The following is a 20,902-nucleotide window of genomic DNA, read 5'->3' as shown; positions in this document are numbered from 1 at the left end:
AACTGTTTTGTTTCTCATCTGTTCTTGAATTTCTTTAGATCGCGGCATAATGTATTGCTATTTAAGCATGCTTCACTTTGTCAGACAGGTTCTATTTAAGTGATTTCTTGATTCAACAGGTCTGGCAGTAATCAGGCCTGGGTGTGGCTAGTGAAATTTAACTCAAGTTAAATTTATGTATTAAATTAAAATTAAATATGTATCTAAAATAATGTGGTTAATTGCAGTTCTTTCATGATTTAACAGAAGGGGGCAATTCATTTTTCACGTAGGGCCACGTAGGTTTGGACAGCTTTTTTCCCTTAATAAATTAAATCATCATTTAAAACTGCATTTTGTATTTACTTGCATTATCTTTGTGTAATATTTAAATTTGTTTGATGATCTGAAACATTAAAGTGTGACAAACATGCAAAAAAATAAGAAACCAGGAAGGGGGCCAACACTTTTTCACACCACTGTATATGTAAAGGGCTCATTCATTCATCATTCATGTGGCAATGCTCAAATTCACAAGAAACTGAGCACAGGGCTATACCTTTTGAAGGCACACATGCTCTACCTCCTGCTCTATTTTGGAAGTAGTTTTCTCACATATTCCACTGATGCAGCAAAAGGTGAAACTGGGTCTGTTGCAGCAGTATCAGGAGCTGAAATGATGCTATATGACATGGTTTACTGATGTTTAAAATAAAATAAAGTGACTCTTCAGAAATGTGCATTTAATTAATAAAATAAATACACGTTAAACAAATCAAATCTAACACTTCCGGCACTAAAACTTTACAGTGACATTAAACAAAGCACTGCAGACTTTTTATAAGATAAAACTTCTGTCAACACAAAAACGTTCATAAATACATTTAGGGAACATCAGCTAAAGCAGAAATAATGTGTGATGCTGGAAAGCCTGTATCAGGACACTATATCGGTTGCCATGGCAAACACAGAATCTTCCATCAGACCCTCCGTCCAACATGGCCGCTGGGCAGAAGAGCAGCTGAGCCTGAAACATGTCAGCTGTGTGGCTATACCGGCTCATGCATGTACTCACCAAATAGATGTAATTGCTGTGCATTATTCTTAACACTTTAATGGTTTTACTTGTCACGATGTTCATGCAAAAGTAGCTCCAAAACTCTGCTAATTATTATAAAACCAAAAGTAATGCAGTCTAATTAAAGTCTTTTGATAACACTGGATGGAATTTTAAGTTCATCATGAGTCATTGGGTATATAATAAGATCAACAACAAAAAAACAACACTTTCTTTCTTTCTTGTTTTTGTCTCTGTCATTTCTTTTGTGTTTTGCTTTATCACTGGGCTTTTTGATGTCGGCGCTACTTTGATTTGGAAGCTGACTGTGGCTCTGTAGCTTCAAAGAACTACCAGAGGAATATGGGTCAGTGGAACACCAGCATGAGCGCGAAGGAGGAACTGAGAGAGAGAAAGAAAGGGAGAGGGAGAGAATTTAATGCTTTGTAGCAGAGTTTCCAAGATTATTAGTCGTCCAGCAGAATAATCGATTCTCCCAGGTCAGTCTAGGTTACTTTTATGAGCGAACAACATTCAGAAGTTCAGGAAATAATCACAAGAACTTCCTCATTAGAATCGCACAGCAGATATGCGTCAAGGGTCTGAATACTTAGGATCATGTGATATTTCAGTTTTTCTTTTTTAATAAATCTGCATAAATGTCAACAATTCTGTGTTTTTCTGTCAATATGGGGTGCTGTGTGTACATTAATGAGGAAAAAAAATTAACTTAAATGATTTTAGCAAATGGCTGCAATATAACAAAGAGTGAAAAATGTAAGGGGGTCTGAATACTTTCCGTACCCACTGTATGTGTACATATGAGCACACACAGCCTATGTTTCTGTGGCAAACAAATAAAAGGTCAAGTGATTTCAAGTGAATTCACAAGCTATAGTCATCAGATTCTCCCTTTATAGGAGCAAACACACCTCTCTTCAGAGTAGACATATATGCAGACACACATACAGTACACAAGTATGCAACTGGTCCTTTTGCTTTTGATTTGATCCACAATTTTAAACAAGTGTCGATGATCTATATTACGGTACAGGTAATCATCCAAATTCACTTTTACAGACCAAATCTTGTTTTTGTCCTGCGGCATTGGTTTGTTTAGTCTTGCACTAACACAAATTACAGTCAGATTCATTTCAGCAGTTAATTAATAACCTATTACAAACCTCTGCGTCCTGATACCACTGATCCCATCCTAACTCATAAACGTCAGAGAAACATCAGAAATACTGATATTCTTTCATCTTTCATACTTAAACTCTCTATCTTTGGATCAGTTTCTGTTGATCTTTGGATATCTCTCTCATACAAATTTGATTAAAAAAAATCACTAGTTCTTGGGAGCTTTCAGTTTCTTTATTTAATATACACCATGTATTCACGCTATGGTTAGAATTGAGTTTTTATTTTATTAACAAATTTCACTAACAGTACTCAACTCGCCAAATACTTTACATGGACAAGCTCATCCAAAATTGCTATTATGAATGTGTGTTTAAAGGGGTCATATGATGCAATTAAAATTTTTCCTTTCTCTTTGGAGTGTTACAAGCTCTTGGTGCATAAAGAAGATCTGTAAAGTTGCAAAGACTAAAGTCTCAAATCCAAAAAGATATTCTTTATAAAAGTTAAGAGTCAACCACGCCTACCTAAAACGGCTCGTTCTAACACGCCCCCACATGTCTACGTCACGATGTGGGAAGATTTGCATAACGCCGCCCAAATGTTCACGCAAAGAATGGCGGCGTAACTTTTATTCTCGCTGTATATTGTTGCTGCCACCAGGTCATGAAAGCGAAACTACTTTGTTTGGTCTTCCAAAAGAGGACGATATCCGCTTCGTCATGCCTAGAGCTGATCCGTGCTGGTCGCTGAGGGAATACATCAACTTCGCGCTGTGGATCACCGGATCGGCTTTCACCGTGGACGAAGCGGAGTCCAGCCCGGGGTCGTCACATGTGGTTGCCGCAAGCCCGCCGGCCGCTCCTTCTTCGGCCTCCGCTCACTCTAGCTCTCCGGCTGCCGCTCACTCTAGCCTGCCATGTGTTTCATTGTGAAAGCGAAACTGCTTTGTTTAGTCTTCCAAAAGAGGAAACGACTAGAAATCAGTGGTTAAGTTGTATTTACAACACAGTTCAACTCAGATGTTCAGATGTGTCCAGCGCATTTTATGGAAGGCTGTTTCCTGATACTGGAAGAGTAGACTACAATGCCGGCTGTTCTGACTCACAGACTGTAAGCCAAACTAGGGCCAAATAAGCCCCAAATACTGGAATCAATACCAAGTTACCAAAATTATAAACCATCACCAAACTACTGCTATATTGTTGCTGCCAAACCATTAATGTGTAAAAAATTATAAAACAAATATTATATACTAAAAGATTTTTATAGCATTTGTGCAAAAGTCCAATTATGAAAAAAAACCTATAAAATATATAAACTATTTATGATCTATATATAAAAAAAATCTTGTCTTGAGTCATTTAACAGAGGGATGAACATTTCATATTCAAAAACCTAGAGTTCTAAACCTTTGATATACACTGCTAACATGCAGAATATTTCAAAAATGTTTGATTTATGTTCAATTCAGTGAGTGAGGATGAGTTTAACCTCTCAGCTTCTTTTGTTGAGCCTTACACAAGATTAAGTAGGTCAGCTAGAGTAAAGCAGCAGTTTGCTTCAATCTCAGAGGACAGAAGACTTGTAGACTTTTAAACCCCCACAGCCAGAAATATACCTCTAAACTGCATGATCATTTCACAGGAGGTCATCTTACTCTCTGAGCAGAGATAATTGCTGCTCTCCCCCTCCATTTATTCACACGTCAAAAGCTCCATCGATCAGTCTATCCATCCATTTTCTATTTATTCCCGAGCATTGTCATCATAACATACAGCTGTTCATAATCTTTTATGATTGTGTGTCGATGTGTGTTGCAATTATCCACATATGTGTGTGTCCTTTGCTGCCATAGTAAAGCCACATTGTTCTTTTATAATTGTAATTATCTTAATGTGGTCTGACCCAGCTAACTGAAAGAGCTAATCATCACATATTAGATCAAGTAAAAGGCTGTTCATGAGTGTGTGCGCGAGTATACATTCTCTCACTTTACCGTCAAGAGTCATTAAAAAGGACGCAGTGCTCCAGCTCTCCCTTTCTGTGTTTGTGTGGAAAAGAGAATAAAGAGAGACAGAAAGAAAAAGAGAGCGTGAGAGTGAGAGTGAGGGATCTATTATACAGAGTTAGAGGGGAAAACACAAAATAATTAAGGGAAGAGAGACTATAATTAAAATGGCCCGTTTTTAATTTAACAGTGAGCTAATTTATATCAAACAGAAAAGTGATCTCTTAATTATACAGGCAACATCAGACACAGTGAGAGAGAGAGAGAGAGAGAGAGAGAGAGAGAGAGAGAGAGAGAAAAAATGGGAGGGTGGGTTTAGTAAGAGGTTGATTGTTTGCTGTGAAGTTCATTTTGGAGCAAAACCACAATGTTTTTATAATTGGAAAATCCATTCTTTACATAAAGTATTTTAGTATGGAAACTTTATTTTTTTAATATGGACTTTTGGACCCCACTGTAAGCACACTTACAGACACACACCCAGATAACATGATATTTTAACTAGGGATGCACGATATTATCGGACGGAAACGGCAGATAATTACTTTAAATGTAAATAGCGGCATCGGCCCGATATGAAAATTTATGCCGATATGTCTTGCCAATAAGAGGAATACCTTAACTCAAATGTGCTCAGATGTGCTAGCGATTAGATCACGTTAACAGTGTGGCTCATTCTTGAAGCAAAGTTTTGCCTGAATGGTGATTAGATTCACCGTTTTGGATCGTTGCATTTAAACTGAGAATGCATATACTGTACAGAATGATGCCTTTGGTGTATGATAGAGTAAATAGTAATAGCACGTGCAGCGGCAGCCTCCCCCGGGTCCTAATGCCTGTTCGGTAAGGAGTTTATTTTGTTGGCCTACTTCTAATAAAATGAAAGAAAATACACAAATAACATTTAGATTGTGTTTCTGATTAAATAACACAGTAATTGATGTCATAAAATCATGAGTATGTTTTGATTTAAAGGTCAGAAGCCATAGTTTACATGAATAATACACATTTTTCAAAAGAATCACAAACATGACACTTGTAAATTAAATAATTTTATACACAGGAGGTCATCTTACTCTCTGAGCAGAGATAATTGCTGCTCTCCCCCTCCATTTATTCACACGTCAAAAGCTCCATCGATCAGTCTATCCATCCATTTTCTATTTATTCCCGAGCATTGTCATCATAACATACAGCTGTTCATAATCTTTTATGATTGTGTGTCGATGTGTGTTGCAATTATCCACATATGTGTGTGTCCTTTGCTGCCATAGTAAAGCCACATTGTTCTTTTATAATTGTAATTATCTTAATGTGGTCTGACCCAGCTAACTGAAAGAGCTAATCATCACATATTAGATCAAGTAAAAGGCTGTTCATGAGTGTGTGCGCGAGTATACATTCTCTCACTTTACCGTCAAGAGTCATTAAAAAGGACGCAGTGCTCCAGCTCTCCCTTTCTGTGTTTGTGTGGAAAAGAGAATAAAGAGAGACAGAAAGAAAAAGAGAGCGTGAGAGTGAGAGTGAGGGATCTATTATACAGAGTTAGAGGGGAAAACACAAAATAATTAAGGGAAGAGAGACTATAATTAAAATGGCCCGTTTTTAATTTAACAGTGAGCTAATTTATATCAAACAGAAAAGTGATCTCTTAATTATACAGGCAACATCAGACACAGTGAGAGAGAGAGAGAGAGAGAGAGAGAGAGAGAGAGAGAGAGAGAAAAAATGGGAGGGTGGGTTTAGTAAGAGGTTGATTGTTTGCTGTGAAGTTCATTTTGGAGCAAAACCACAATGTTTTTATAATTGGAAAATCCATTCTTTACATAAAGTATTTTAGTATGGAAACTTTATTTTTTTAATATGGACTTTTGGACCCCACTGTAAGCACACTTACAGACACACACCCAGATAACATGATATTTTAACTAGGGATGCACGATATTATCGGACGGAAACGGCAGATAATTACTTTAAATGTAAATAGCGGCATCGGCCCGATATGAAAATTTATGCCGATATGTCTTGCCAATAAGAGGAATACCTTAACTCAAATGTGCTCAGATGTGCTAGCGATTAGATCACGTTAACAGTGTGGCTCATTCTTGAAGCAAAGTTTTGCCTGAATGGTGATTAGATTCACCGTTTTGGATCGTTGCATTTAAACTGAGAATGCATATACTGTACAGAATGATGCCTTTGGTGTATGATAGAGTAAATAGTAATAGCACGTGCAGCGGCAGCCTCCCCCGGGTCCTAATGCCTGTTCGGTAAGGAGTTTATTTTGTTGGCCTACTTCTAATAAAATGAAAGAAAATACACAAATAACATTTAGATTGTGTTTCTGATTAAATAACACAGTAATTGATGTCATAAAATCATGAGTATGTTTTGATTTAAAGGTCAGAAGCCATAGTTTACATGAATAATACACATTTTTCAAAAGAATCACAAACATGACACTTGTAAATTAAATAATTTTATATATACTGATTTATTAATTAATGTGTAATATGTTATATTTTTTAAACATATTATGAGCTCTAAAAGATTTTCAGAATTTTTACAACGCTTGCTTTAGACCAGCTACAAATGTTAAATCTTAAAATAAAATGTTAAGGTTACTACTGCGTCTTTCTGAAAAAAAAATGCAGTGATTGATATATAGTTTATTTATAGTTATTTTCAAAGCTTCAATGTACTGTCACTATAAAATAACTTCATTGTTGTTTATTTAATTCTAACAAAGAAGTTCTTGTTAAAAATGAACCAAAATTAAAAATAATTTGCTTATAATTTCCACACAGGAGAGACTTGGTGAAAAAATATATCGGAAATATATCGGTATCGGCCAGAATAAGTTGAAAAATACCGGCATATCGGATATCGGCAAAAATCCAATAATGTGCATCCCTAATTTTAAGACATTATATAATTTTGCCAGGGGACAGATTGAAACGTAACCTGATTAGATTGCTTGACTCTAGGGCCACTTCAGAGCTACTGGTCCCATGATGCATTTCAGCACTGGTAAGACAGGCAGTCAGTGCAGTTGCAGGTTTGCAGTTTGACTTTTATAATCTTGCAACCTGTTCCGCATCCAAAACAGCAAACACTGCTCTTTCGAATCGTCCATTTATTAACCTACCAAACCATCTTAATATTTGATATGATACAGGCTCCATTAATTTATCAAACCTATATTTTGTATTTAAAAGGCCTTTTGGCTAATGATCTGATGTTTTTAGTGTAATGACTGTTGTGGTTTCCTCTCATTAATCTATAATTAAAGAACCATCAATCTCTCCTGTGAGCACCAACATAGCATAAATACTTTACTTGTATATTCAAAACTTTCATTAGATTTCATTAATATTAACCACTCAAACAATCCTCACAGTCACAAAGAGAAAGAGAGGGGGAGACAGTGAGGGAGGGAGAGAGAGGCAAACTGAGCGAACAACACAGAGAGAAAGATTGTAACTGCTGAAATACTGATTATTTCTGCTGGCACAGTTACAACCCTCTACAATTGGACTGTTGCGAATAAAGTGTAAATGAAATGAAAAGTGTTAATTGCAGCATTACATTTAGCACTGCTCATAGCCAACGCTATATCTCACGGCCAAGTCGTAAGTATTTTACGAGTTGGCTAATTTCATTGATAATAATGGGAGTTTTCTGAGAGTGCTTAAACTCCCGCTAGACTATAGTCAGTGGCAGTGTGATAATGTAAATGTTCTTTGCTCACTTCGCCAAATGATTTCTGTTATTTCAAAGGTCTTACAAGACATGTAGGCCTACATCATTCATTTTTTAAAGTAATTATTTGAACTTTTGAAATATGTGTATAATAATAATAAAAAAAGGGTAGATCAGATTAATTTTAGTGGGATTATTTTCAATCAAGATAAATTGCCATTCCCTTAAAAATGTAATGTTTCCTGACTATGATTTGTAGGACAAATTATACATTTATTTTAGATAAATAACATGGCACTTCAAACTGGTGGAACAAGTCTATATATACACATACAATAATTGTATCCACAATGAACAATTATATCAACTTACTGTATTAACAAATAATATTTCAGTAAAAAAAAAAATTATATTTTATTAAGAAGTGTTATTTCCATTTTCGTTACATGATAATTAATGATAGCAAATTATGAGAACACAGCATATGGTTATACATCAAACAATAAAAGTAAATAAATGCCATTAAACAAACAAACAAAATAATACACGTATTTTTGTTATTATTTCACGGAATTCTCTTCCTCTGGTGTTAAATATATGAATGGATTAAATTCCTGATATAGCCTGAGCCTGTAAATGTACACAGTGCCACGCTTCAGTCTAAAACATACAGTGCAAATGTTTATTTAATTAAATCACAGCCTTTGTGATTTGATGTTGTGATTTCAGTTTTATTTCAATCAATCATGCATCCCTATTAAAATAAAAAACAGTTGTCTTAGGCTATATGTTAAGAAATTTTACGATCCCAAACTTTTGAACACATTTATTCAGGAAGAAAGTGCAATTGGACAGAAAAATTTCCTACATAGCTGTTATCCATTTTCATTTAATTAACATAATAAAATATTTTTTATAAGAATTATACATTTATTTATTATAATAAATACGTGCTGGCCCCGATCTCTCTGTCTGGGTTTATTTTGTGATAACTGCCCTAAATATATAGCATTTTTAATTGATTTTGAATTAATCTACAACACTGCATGAGATTCAATGTAAATGAGAATATAGATACATTAAAAAAACTAGAATCTTCATTGTTTTGCTTAAGGACACATTTGTGATGGTGCTGAATTTTCATGAGTCAGCCATAAAAGTTAACATACAAAACAATCTGAAATCCGCAACTGCTACGCAACCAGCACCCGCCAAACACTGTAATGAAATTAAGCCTGGACAGGAATAGTTTTAACCTGAACAGACTCTGATGTTCTGAGCAGTGGTAAGAATAGGACTAACCTAGAAACCTGGATAAATAAACACTCATGCTTACACAGAAACAAGACCCCACTCAAGCCCAAGAGATGAATATTCATGGTTAAAAGAGGTCTTAACCTGAAACACTCATCCATGCATGATATGCACACTCACACAGATTTTCAGTTGACTGTAGTGAGTGCTTTAACAAGTGTAATCAGATATAGCACTTAATCGCAGCTGGAGATCAGTCTGTTTAAAGGGGTCATGCTTTTATTATTACATTTTTCCACTTATAATTCTATTAAAGGTTTTTTTTTTGTTTTTCATGACATCATCCACCCTAAATATAACCCTGAAAAAGTCATTTTTAGTCAGCTTAATTTCACTAAATGTTCCTTTTGGTCTAAGGAAGAACTTCAAAGATGAAGCTCATAAAGCGATTTTATCTCACAACATCAAGGAACATTTGAGTCCTCATGATAGGACCCCTTTAAGACTTCCTGTGTGCCTCCATCCGGGCTTAAACTGCATCACTCTGATGATTTCTTATAAGGCAATGCTTTATATCAAGGTTTACCAAATGTATCTCTGAGGCAACATGCTCAAACAAACCCACACACACACACACACACATACTGGGGTTGGGTATCGTTTAAATTTGATCAATTCCGATTCCGATTCTGCTTATCGATTCTGACTCTTTTCGATTCCAATGTGATTATATAATGATATCAAACATTTATCCTGTGTCTCTTTTCTTGCAAACCATTTATTGGAGCTGAATACCATGAACAAAAATCAACAGGCTTAGTACTTCTGTGATTTTAATGTTTGTAACAGAAATAATGATACTGTGTGGCTGAATAGACTGTGACGGTTTCATTCATGACAGACAGCTGCTCTCTTTAGGTCAATGGTAGTGCGAACGCAAATTTAAATGTTCAACTTCAAATCGCACTGGTGTGATCGTACTCTGCACGGATGAACCAGCAAGTGATCACAACATGATCGCACATGTCAAAGGTTGAGGAATGAAACAGACGAATCATTGTAATTTAGGAATAGAATCACGTTGGTATTTGAATCGTGTTCACGAACTTTAACGATCTATTAAATTAAAGTGCTTTGTCATGTTGGTGTCACCTCTCTTGCAACATGTTTAGCTATCACAGATATTATACTTAGCTTTTTTGGCTTCTGATTGCAAATATAGTCAAACTTTGAAGTGCTTAGATTAGTAAACAAGGTCCTGCTGGTCCTCACAGATGAAGAAAAAAAAAAACACATAGGAAACGATAGGCGGAATCAAAATTTTAATTTGACAATCAGTATCCGATTCCTGACCTTAAGCATCCGATTCTGGAATCGGAATCGATTTTTGATTCCCAAACCTAACACATACACACTTGTACCTAAAGAAGAGAGACAAACAAAGAAAAAGCAGAGGGAGAATGATTAGGCCTATGTCCCTTAATCATGCACCAATAGACAAATTACATAAAAAGCAGAAAAACATAGGCAGGTTGGGGGGGGTAAGAAAGAGACCTAGAGGGAAAGAGAAACAGAAAGAGAGCACTTAAAGGAGAGAGGAGAGATGGGGGGGGGGAGTGGCATTTGAGCAGAGAATGACGTCCGTACAAGCGGTTATATAATCGTGCGCTGAACATTGCGTATGTCACCATTAGAAGGTTACAGAGAGCGACATGAATACCAGACATTCTCTCTACAGTCATGTGCAGCATACTTCCACTCGCTTAACGTAATCATGAAGCCACAGTACAGCTGCTCCTGCCCCGCAAGACCTTCTACGGCCATTAAATCCGTACTCAGAGAGACTTATCTGCCCCAAAACGGTCTACAGCCACTAACATCCCCAAAGTGCTCTGACTGGGCATCTCTGTCAGGTTTGAGATCAGGGTGAATCAAGGGGACGAAAAAGAACCATACACTACCATTCAAAAGTTTAGGGTCAGTAAGAAAAAAATTTATTTTGTTAAACAAAATTAACTTTTTCATTCAGAAAGAAAGGGTGCATTAAATTGATCAAACATGACAGTAAAGACCTCTATAATGTTAAAAAAGGCTTCTATTTCAAATAAATGCTGTTCTTTTGAACTCTATATTCCTCAAAGAATCCTGAAAAAGTAAATTGATTCTAGGGCTGGACGATATGGCAAACATTTACAGCTCCGCTCATGAACACTCCTTTATTAGATAAAATAAAAATCCCATCGAAACTTTTCTGAAGATAGTCCTTTCCCTTTAGAGAAACATTAATATAAAACACCCGCAACAAGTTTTGATTTTAAAACGTGCAGTGCTCATGTTTATTCAATGAAGTCAAAAGCCACAAATAAATCAGTGTATGGTAATGTAGGCTATATCGAAATATCGGAAATGTGTTTAAAAACCATATCACCGTTATTGAAAAAAAATATATCGCGATACATATTGATATTGAATTATTGTCCAGCCCTAACTGATTCCCACAAAATTATTAAGCAACATTGATCAGAAGAAGAAATGTTACTTGGGCACCAAATCTGCTAAAAATTCAGCTTTGCCATTATAGAAGTACATTTTTAAAATATATTAAAATAGAAAACAGTTATTTTAATTGTAATAATATTTCACAACAATACTGTTTTTTTGATCAAATAAAAGCAGATCCTCAAAAGCTGGATCCCTATGCCATGTTCTCATGCTCCCTTCAGGGGATATCTAGATGATCACATCATTTTATCTATTTATTTGTATCATTCTAAATTTACTCTTACACTCTAAAAAATGCTGGGTCAAAACAACCCAATTGCTGGGTTTGTCCCTATTTTACCCAGCATTGGTTACTCACACATTGCCTCGTGTGAGGACTGACTGAAATTGTCTTCATTATTTCAGTATTACTGTAAATCTTGCATCACTGACATCAATATTTCATGATGTATGTAGAAAATGACAGGCAAATTCTACAACTTCAGATAGAATACAATTAACCAGTTTCTGCATAACTGCATTACAAAGTATATATACACAACCTCTTCAACTTGAATCTAAGGACATTTTAATTTTTGCATGATGCAAAAGTCACATTTTGAACCCATCTGTGTTTATAGTTTGCTTAAAAGACATGCATGACTTAAAATGCCAGTGACTTTTACAAATGGCCCATGAATCGTTTAAACCTTGAAAGTCTTTCCAGAGAGTTCTCTGGCACATGCAGCTCATAGCTAAATACATTTGCTGGATGCAGTGCTCGCAAGATAATCGATGAATTTCCATTGAGTGCTTCACCTGTCCCCCTTTTCCCTGTGACACCGATACTGGGCAGAGCTCATAATACATGCATACATACAATACACTACAAATAACATTTCAAACATGGTAAAGTGACATAAAAGCATCCACAAACATAAAACAAGCATGACCAAGAGTCAGTGACAGTGAGTAATGCAAAATACAAACATGGCAGTAGCAGTGACCTAATCCAAAATCCGTGACACATCCTGCTCTGTGCTGGCACTTTGGTGTGATCACTGCAAATAAGAAATGTGGGTCAAACACACAAGCATAAGGAAACTAATGAGGCACAATTCTTAGCATGATTCTGGCCTTGCAGCAGAGTACATTATCAATGAGCTCTCTTCTCATCAGGGAATTTATAATAATGACTGGGGGTGGTTGTAGACATTAAGCAGTGGCACCAACTTTAAACCTTCATTCATTTATTACACCAATAAAGAGAGGTAGTAATCTCTAAGTAGCAATGGCTAAGTTCTAAGACTTTTAGACTACACTCTAAAAAATGCTGGGTACAATAGGGACAACCCCAGCAATTGGGTTGTTTTGACCCAGCATTTTTTAGAGTGTAAGAGTAAATTTATAATGTTACAAATAAATAGATAAAATGGTGTGATCATCTAGATATCCCCTGAAGGGAGCATGAGAACATGGCATAGGGACCCAGTGAATCTGAACGCAGTTTAAGGCTGCTTTGTTCTTTCATTGAAAATGAAGAGAATGCCACTGGCTTAAACCACTGTAGATTTAATTCATCATTTCTTATCAAATTCTCAATCAGTTTTTGCATCATTTAGCTGGTAAATATGCCCTGAAACAGTCATTTACAAAAGCAACATGGCAAACTACAATCAATCCCTGGAATGGAAAAATCCAACTAGATGATTGTGTGTGTGTGTGTGTGTGTGTGTGTGTGTGTGTACTAAATGTGAACAGGCAGATAATTACTGAGAGGCTTGTCAGAGAGAGCAGCTTTGTTTAATTTATTGTATATGCAGTTTTTGTTAAGTTGCTGATTTTACTTCAACATTTAATGTTAACCATATATGAAATCTTCAGAAAATTTGCCGATATGGGGATGATGACATTTGTATAGTCTGCCTCCCCACCAAGTTCTACACATACTCCATCTCTTGCATATTTTAATTGAATATGCAATTACATTTGCTAACAATATTAGTTTAGTTCTCTACACTGTGTCGAACATATTTAACCATGCTTAATTCTGCAGTATTCAGCAGATATTTCCCCCAAAATGGCACACAAATGTGAAAAAAGCCTGTATCTTTCATCTGGGTCTGCTCAGGGCCTCGTGTTTGCCTCTTGACAAAGGCTAGCATCTACTAATGGGGAAGAGCGAGTTAGAGAATGTAAATGAGAGCAAGATCAAAGAAAGAGAGGAAATGTAAGTAATGCCTCAAAGTGTGTCTAATTGAAGCATGAATGTAGAAATTGATTAGCTTGACTCTAATTGATTAGAGTCAAAGAAGGACAGAGCACTGAAGAAATGGCTAAGAAAAAAGGAATAAGAAGGAAAAGGCACATGACATTTCAGGAGGAAGAATATTTGAGTAAAATATAGCAACATGCAATAAAATAAATGAAAGAGGCAGATGAAAGAAGGGTCTAGTGTCTGTGGTCACATTTATGTCACACCAGTAAGAAGCTTTCAGAAGACAGTAGTAAAATACCTTGAATGAAAAAGCCCATCCAAAAAGAACATTACTGCCCTCAAACTATGTTTCACAACCTTGAGAAGAAATCATTCACACTGCATTCATCTGCCAAACTTGTACAACAACCTGAGTGGTCTCAGAGTGAAGAGATATAACAGCTATAACAGTTTGCATATATTGATATATGCTATATCTACTTCTTTAGTGCTATTACTAAAGAAACTATAACAAAAAATTCACTGCGCTAGATCTAATTTCTTGATGTCTTTGAGCAACATCAAGTCATCTAGGCATGACAAAATAACTTTTACAATCTGTTAACAGTTTCATATTTTTACAGTCTAACTATAAAGCTGCCTTGTACAGCCAGAGGGTTCACAAAACAAACTGAAAGTTCATCACAACTGCCACTAGGGGGCAAATTGAGTCAGTTGTTATTAAAATGTACATACACATAGCATTGTTTTTACCCAAAGTGATACACACACTGTGTTCAATGTGTCTTGAAGTACACCCTGAGATTTTAAGAAATAAAAAAAATTAACAACATAGTTCCATGATGTCATTTATGGGTCACATGACATGCAGGTAAATAAAATATGTAATATTTTTTAAATACTGTTTTTTGCTCCAAACATTTTTCTAAATTAACTTTATAAAAAATAAAAAAAAAATGAAATATACTCGCTTTTCCATTAAATACAAAATTGAACTATTTTAATAGTGGAAACAGTAGTATAAGCTTTTTAGGAGAATGGGAAAAAAGTCTGGCTAGAGCCTATACCCTTGAACAGGGTCATTTTTATAAATTCAACTATTATTTTCTCTTGTGGACTATATGTAAACGTGTTTTATGTGAAATATCTTATTCAGGTCAGTACTAAATAAAAAATAACAATGGATTTTGTATGATCCCTCTAATTTTAGTAAAATAATTAGGCTAACATTTTGCAGATACTGCAAAGTGTATTTCGGCGCAAGATTGCGCATAATTCTACTTCCCGCTTGTAAATATTTCAGCGTGAAAAATGCTTGCTTTTGAGTAGAATGTTATAGAATGTTTATATAGAATATATAGAATGTTTTAAACATTCAACCGCTCGATTCAGTAGCCTACTTGCGCGCTCTCTGTGAGACCGCTTTCTGTGGAGTCTGGTGATATTGATATGCACATCCTGAGATAATAGCAACATGTGAGGTCACAATATTCTGTGAGGTCACACCCAAAGCGCACACACATAGAGCCACATCTGAGAGCGCGCAACTACAGAATGAAGTTGTGTTGCGCCTTATTGCGCTTAAACGGCAAAATAAATACAAAATTGTCAAAATGCCCGATTTCAAGAGTATTCACGTAAACAGTCGATTTATACTAAACATCGTTGGTATATAGGTTATTAAGTGAATGTAAACAGTTGAGAAACAAAATGTACTGTAACAGAGCCGTGCATGAGGTCTTAAAGAGACAGCAACCTAAATAAACCTGCTGCTGTCTGTCATTAATGTTACAAGACTAACCAGTGTTTTAAAGTTAAATAGATTATTCAGTTTCTGTGGTATTTCTGTAGGCTACCTGAATATTACCGTTATACCTACCTGAAAAATTAAAGCAGTTAATTTTATATCATATTATTGTGTTTGTTTGTGCCATTGCTTGTCATTTATCTATTCTTATTTTAATACTGACCGTTTACTTGTCTTTTTTAGTTAAAATAAATTAAATTCAGAGTTCTTCAAATTCTTTTTAAAAATCTTCCTCACAATATAAATATGAATCAACAACATTATAAATTGTAAAACACAAATACACTGGGTGACGAAACATTTAGGTTAGATGATTGTAGTTTAAAAATGTCTAAAAAAAATACCTTTAAAAAATCCCCCCATAAAAGCCACCTAAAGGGGGAATGCCAAAACACAAATACACTGGGTGACGAAACATTTAGGTTAGATGATTGTAGTTTAAAAATGTCTTTAAAAAATCCCCCCATAAAAGCCACCTAAAGGGGGAATGCCCCCATTTTCCAAAACGAAATCCACAACTGTAGGTGTTTTTCTCTGTCATTGTTTCTTTCTCCTTCACTTTCGCTCTCCGTTTCTCTGCCTGTCTTTGCTGAGTCTCTTTCATTTTTATTTGTCTACTCTTTTTTTTTTGTAGCTTTATGCTCTGTTCACATGGCTGTAGATCTGACACAGAATCTGAACATTAACCACTGCTCTGAGAGCTCTTAAAGGGCCGGTTCTTCTTTTAACACACTCAGGCGATGTAGCAGCTCACTGGCATTTCTGCCTGCCGAGTCACAATGACATGCTTGCCTGCGTGCTAAGGCAAAGCTTGCAGGCCGTGCCCCAGTAACCCAGTTTCCCCAGTGCTATAGCTCCATAACTGTGCAGCAGTGGCTACTGTGTCATCTGTTACCTAACACCCACCACCCCAAGTTTCTGATGAGGATTTTTTTTTTTTGTGAATCGCTGTATGAGGTTTTCTACTGATGAGAACCTGTATGCAGAACAATTTAACATTTAGAGCAGAACAGGGCACATCTAACTGTCCTCACGGTGCAATATATATAAAAGACTGAAGAAAGAGTATGACTGAGCCACATTCATACAACACGAAAGAGATAAAGATATCTATAAAACACTAAAGCCTTCTAAAGTACAACTGCATTATTCTGATGAGGGAAGGATGACCTAATCAGTGACTGGCAACCTCAGGATGAGCCAATCAAGAGCCAGGAAAGTACTAACAACTAAAAGGTTTGAAAAAAGGAGAAACAACTGTATTCGAAATCATCCCTTATACCCTCATTCACTATTCCACATCACATCGCTAATATAGTCCACTGAATGAGTGAATGAAAACAAGTGAGCGAATTTGGACACTGAGTGTGTCGGAAGTGCTGTGAACGCCATGCAGAATTAATTCAGGGTGACATACACAGCGTATGAGTAGTTTCTAGGCTAGCCATTAAGTGTACATCAACTGTAGGTACACTAGCCTTTGAGGTGCATTATGGGATTGAATGTCCACTGTGGTTTCGGACACCACTACAAATGGTTGTCCCCTCAAATAGTGCACTATATAAGGGTATTGGGGCGATTCAGACTGTCCATTTGCAGTTTGGACAGCATGTGACTGTCTGATGCAAACAAGTATTCTTTTCTTGACCAATATTATATTTACTAGCAAACATCTAACATATGAATCTGTTTCAAATAATTTGGTTTGCGGCATAGCAAAGTTACAAAACAGCAAATTTGCTGCATATCACTTCATTACATTAAGTGACCAATGGGTGATGATCATTGCATTACTAACATGACTAATAATTGCTAACTTTATTATCCATGACACAGACTGATGCACAATCTTTCCCTTTCAGTCTCCCACCCGGTCACTACAGAGAGATCAAATACACTTGAAACTGAAATAAATATAGATTTTGTTATCAGGATTGACTTTGCTCTTTTTGAATAAGGCAATATATTGCAAGAAGAAAACAAACAGAAAGATATAAAGTCAAGTCTGCAACAACAATGTAGGGTTTAAGTGAAACATACAGCATCTCATGCTCTTTTCTTGACAGTAAACAGATGGAACAACTATCTAAGAGGACCACGATTGATAGAAATTATTGAGAGGAAAAGAATAGCAGGTGAAAGTTCAGAGTTTTGAAACCAGCTGCATAGGTTTTAGTCTAATTTGATATATGATGGATCTGGTACTCTTGTTCAAGGAAGATCTGAATTTGTTGTCTAAAGCTTATACTACATGTTTATTTCATCCTGTTTCCAAAAGCACTGCTCAAAAGCTCTTGGATTATTAGATGGCCACATACTTTGAATTCGACTTGTGTTGTGACTACATTTCCCCTTCCACTTTTTCTGTCAGATCTGTCCATTTATATAGGCTAGCACTTTTCTCAGCCAAAGCACTTTACACAGCAACCCCCAGCAGTGTGCAGCATCAAACTGGATGATGCAACAGCCATAAGGTGCCAACACCAGCAGCTATCAGGTCAGCAGGTTTACATCCCTTCCCATTTTCTAGAAACTCTCTAGGAATTTTAGAATCAGGACTTAATTTTAACATTGTATTTCATCTAAAGGATGGTGCCTTTTTACAGAAATGTCACCATCCATCGCTAGGTGAATTAGGGCCCACAAAGAGCACAGGATGAACACCATCTGCTGGCCTCACTAATACTTCTTACAGCAGCAGCCTTTGTTTCCCCATAAATCTCCATCCTGGTACTGACCAGGCTCAACTCCCGTTTAGCTTCAGCAGGAATGGTGGGTGGTAAAAAGCTTTTAGCTAGAACAAAACAGCCTAAACACTTCTTTCTGAGCCTTACATTGCTTTTCAGTGTTGTACAGATGAGGGGAACGCTGTAAAGTTCAACTGATTAAAAAAATTAGGATGATGATTTTCAATGCAACAATTTAAAGCAGTTCAAGTGGAAATCCTTCAAAACCAATAGGCTACATTATCAAACATAAACCAATTTGTTCCTGGATTAATCTGACTTGTCATTTGAGTTTCATTCAGGCAACCACAGAATAAAAAAAAGAAAGAAACAACTAGCCTGAGGAGGACTGACAGCTGCACTTTGCTGTGCCAAGCAAAGACATCTGAGGCTAATGCGCGTCATGGAAAGGACGATCGAGCGCGATGTAAATATAAAACTCGCAAACTACACAAACAGTAAAGTCACCTATATCTCAAATAATGTTTAACTTGCGTCCATTTGTTAACTTTGTCCAGAACTAGCAACACCAACAAATTAACAAAACACAAAACGAGCAAATAAGCGAGATCAGTCATTTTAGAGCGAAAATTAGAAGTATCACCAGTGAGTGGCATGACGTCACTGCCACCGGCTCATGATTCTCAAGTCATGTGTTACATAACTTGCAATCTTTTCATAAGTGCTTTTATGTGGAGGGTTATTACGTTCAAACTTTCAATAGGCGTATCGGCATCGTTTAAAGCATTATCTGTGACTTCAGTCAATAAGAGGCTGTAAAAGAAAATAAGAGTAGACAGATTTTACCCTGCTGTTCCTCTTGACCTCCATTAAAAACACTTAGGAGAGAGACGTCAACTCGGCCATTGAATGAATATGTATATGCAGACTCGCATAATATGTCCAACCATCTGGCACTTATAGATATCACAGTAAATATCTTCATTCCTCGAATATGTCATTTCACAAGTACAGGAACAAAGTACAGAGACTGGCCTCATCAATTAACTGTCCACATCGTCACAGAGAGAAAAAACAAATGTATTTCAAGAAAAACTAATTTACTTCTCGCTAATGAAACAAGACATAAACACTCACTGTTCTATCTGTTGCAACTTTAAGTGAACGATCAGAACGTCCATAGCACCATCTAAACCCGTCAGGGGCGCTTGCACCGGGCGCCTTTAACATAATGACACACTTCTTCTTGTGTGCTCTAATTTCACAAACTAGACCAAGCAACATCCGACTGTACTCACCTAATCATAGGCAGCAATGAGAACCCGACTTCAACAGAGAAGTTGCTAGGAATCTCCAGCGACGAGACACACCGAGAGCGTTTTTGCCTTCCTTGCCTTACACATGAAATCGAGTTACATAACCGGCACCGTTTCTGTGGGCAATGAGTGACTTCCAGGACGCTTTTTTCATTCACTGATGTTCATTTTCCAACGCACACACCTCACGCTTTACGTCATCAGCCGTCGTCGCACCTTAAAAGGAGCGAAGGGGCGGAGTCGCCGGAGTCTGCGGAGGGGAACGCACACACCCGCCGCCCGGTCCGTCTCCCTGTCCCTCTCCCTGTCCCTCTCCGTTCTCAAACGGCTTGAACGGCGGCCAGAGAATGTCATCGGCGGAGAATTAAGGAGGCAAGCTCTTCGTGTGGAAATAAAGGGGGGGGGACCTGGGTTACAGATTTAGTAGAATATTACAAATACCATTTGAGTGAACGATGTTTTTAAAAATCTCAGTTACGTTCGAGTTTCCCAAATGGCGTGGGAGTTCTGTAGGCAGTTATGTTATGTAAGGACTATTGTTCCATAAGGTGTATTTTGCCAACTTAGTTTGTGGCTGTGAATAATGACTTGAAATATTGCGTCACCCCTAACCCCTATCTGGAACAACGAGTTTACCCGCGCTTGAGTGCCAATTATGGGTTTGTATGTTGTATATAACTTACCAATATGTATATGATTCAACGGTGTTTTCAAACGTTTCTGCAAGCATACAATTGTGTTCGATTACACGTTGGCCAGAGCGAATATTTACAACGGTCTCCAAATAGATTCCGGCGAACACTAGTTGAGTTTGTCTGAGGTGGTAACCATGGAAACAGTATGCCGCTCACGCCCTTTGAAATGTGCGACAATTGGCAGCACGTCAGCAAATTTTTAAAAGTAGCCTACTGTAATCATTCAACATTTTATTAGCCTGCATATCACAAAACATGCAGACTGCGTCAATGCGTCCCAATTCCCCTCACAGAACTTTAAAAAACTGGACAGCCAGAAAATCATTGCATAATTCATATACTGACCCGACCCCATTCATTTTACTCTAGGAAATCGTTTTCTTTACCTAAACCGTTCAAATTCACAATTGTTTGCGTGCGTAAACACAAAGAAACATAATTCTTCGAAGTGAAAAGATTTTCTTTCCAACTGTACACAGATCAGCGGGCGGGCGGGGGTTTAATTGGATCGTGCTGCTGTGGTCTGTAACTAGGTCATGTCAGACAGTGATTGCC

General features: G+C 36.8%; 1 protein-coding gene across 2 annotated transcripts in view; it reads right to left on the bottom strand.

Annotated features, from left to right (window-relative positions):
- The window catches only part of npas2 (neuronal PAS domain protein 2), a 66,170-nt gene extending 46,230 nt beyond the window's left edge, over positions 1–19,940 (bottom strand). The window contains exon 1 of one of the 2 annotated variants that reach the window (XM_016250662.1): positions 19,635–19,940. The gene's annotated coding sequence lies outside the window, so the exon portion shown is untranslated. The remainder of the gene's footprint in view (positions 1–19,634) is intronic. The other variant, XM_016250661.1, reaches the window with a different exon arrangement.
- Between the last annotated feature and the right edge of the window lie 962 nt (positions 19,941–20,902).

Source organism: Sinocyclocheilus grahami, unplaced genomic scaffold (assembly GCF_001515645.1).
Source record: "Sinocyclocheilus grahami isolate Dianchi unplaced genomic scaffold, SAMN03320097.WGS_v1.1 scaffold1001.1, whole genome shotgun sequence".
NCBI lineage: Eukaryota > Metazoa > Chordata > Actinopteri > Cypriniformes > Cyprinidae > Sinocyclocheilus > Sinocyclocheilus grahami.
The sequence above is the reverse complement of the archived record's forward strand: the minus strand, read 5'-3'. Positions and strand labels throughout refer to the sequence as shown.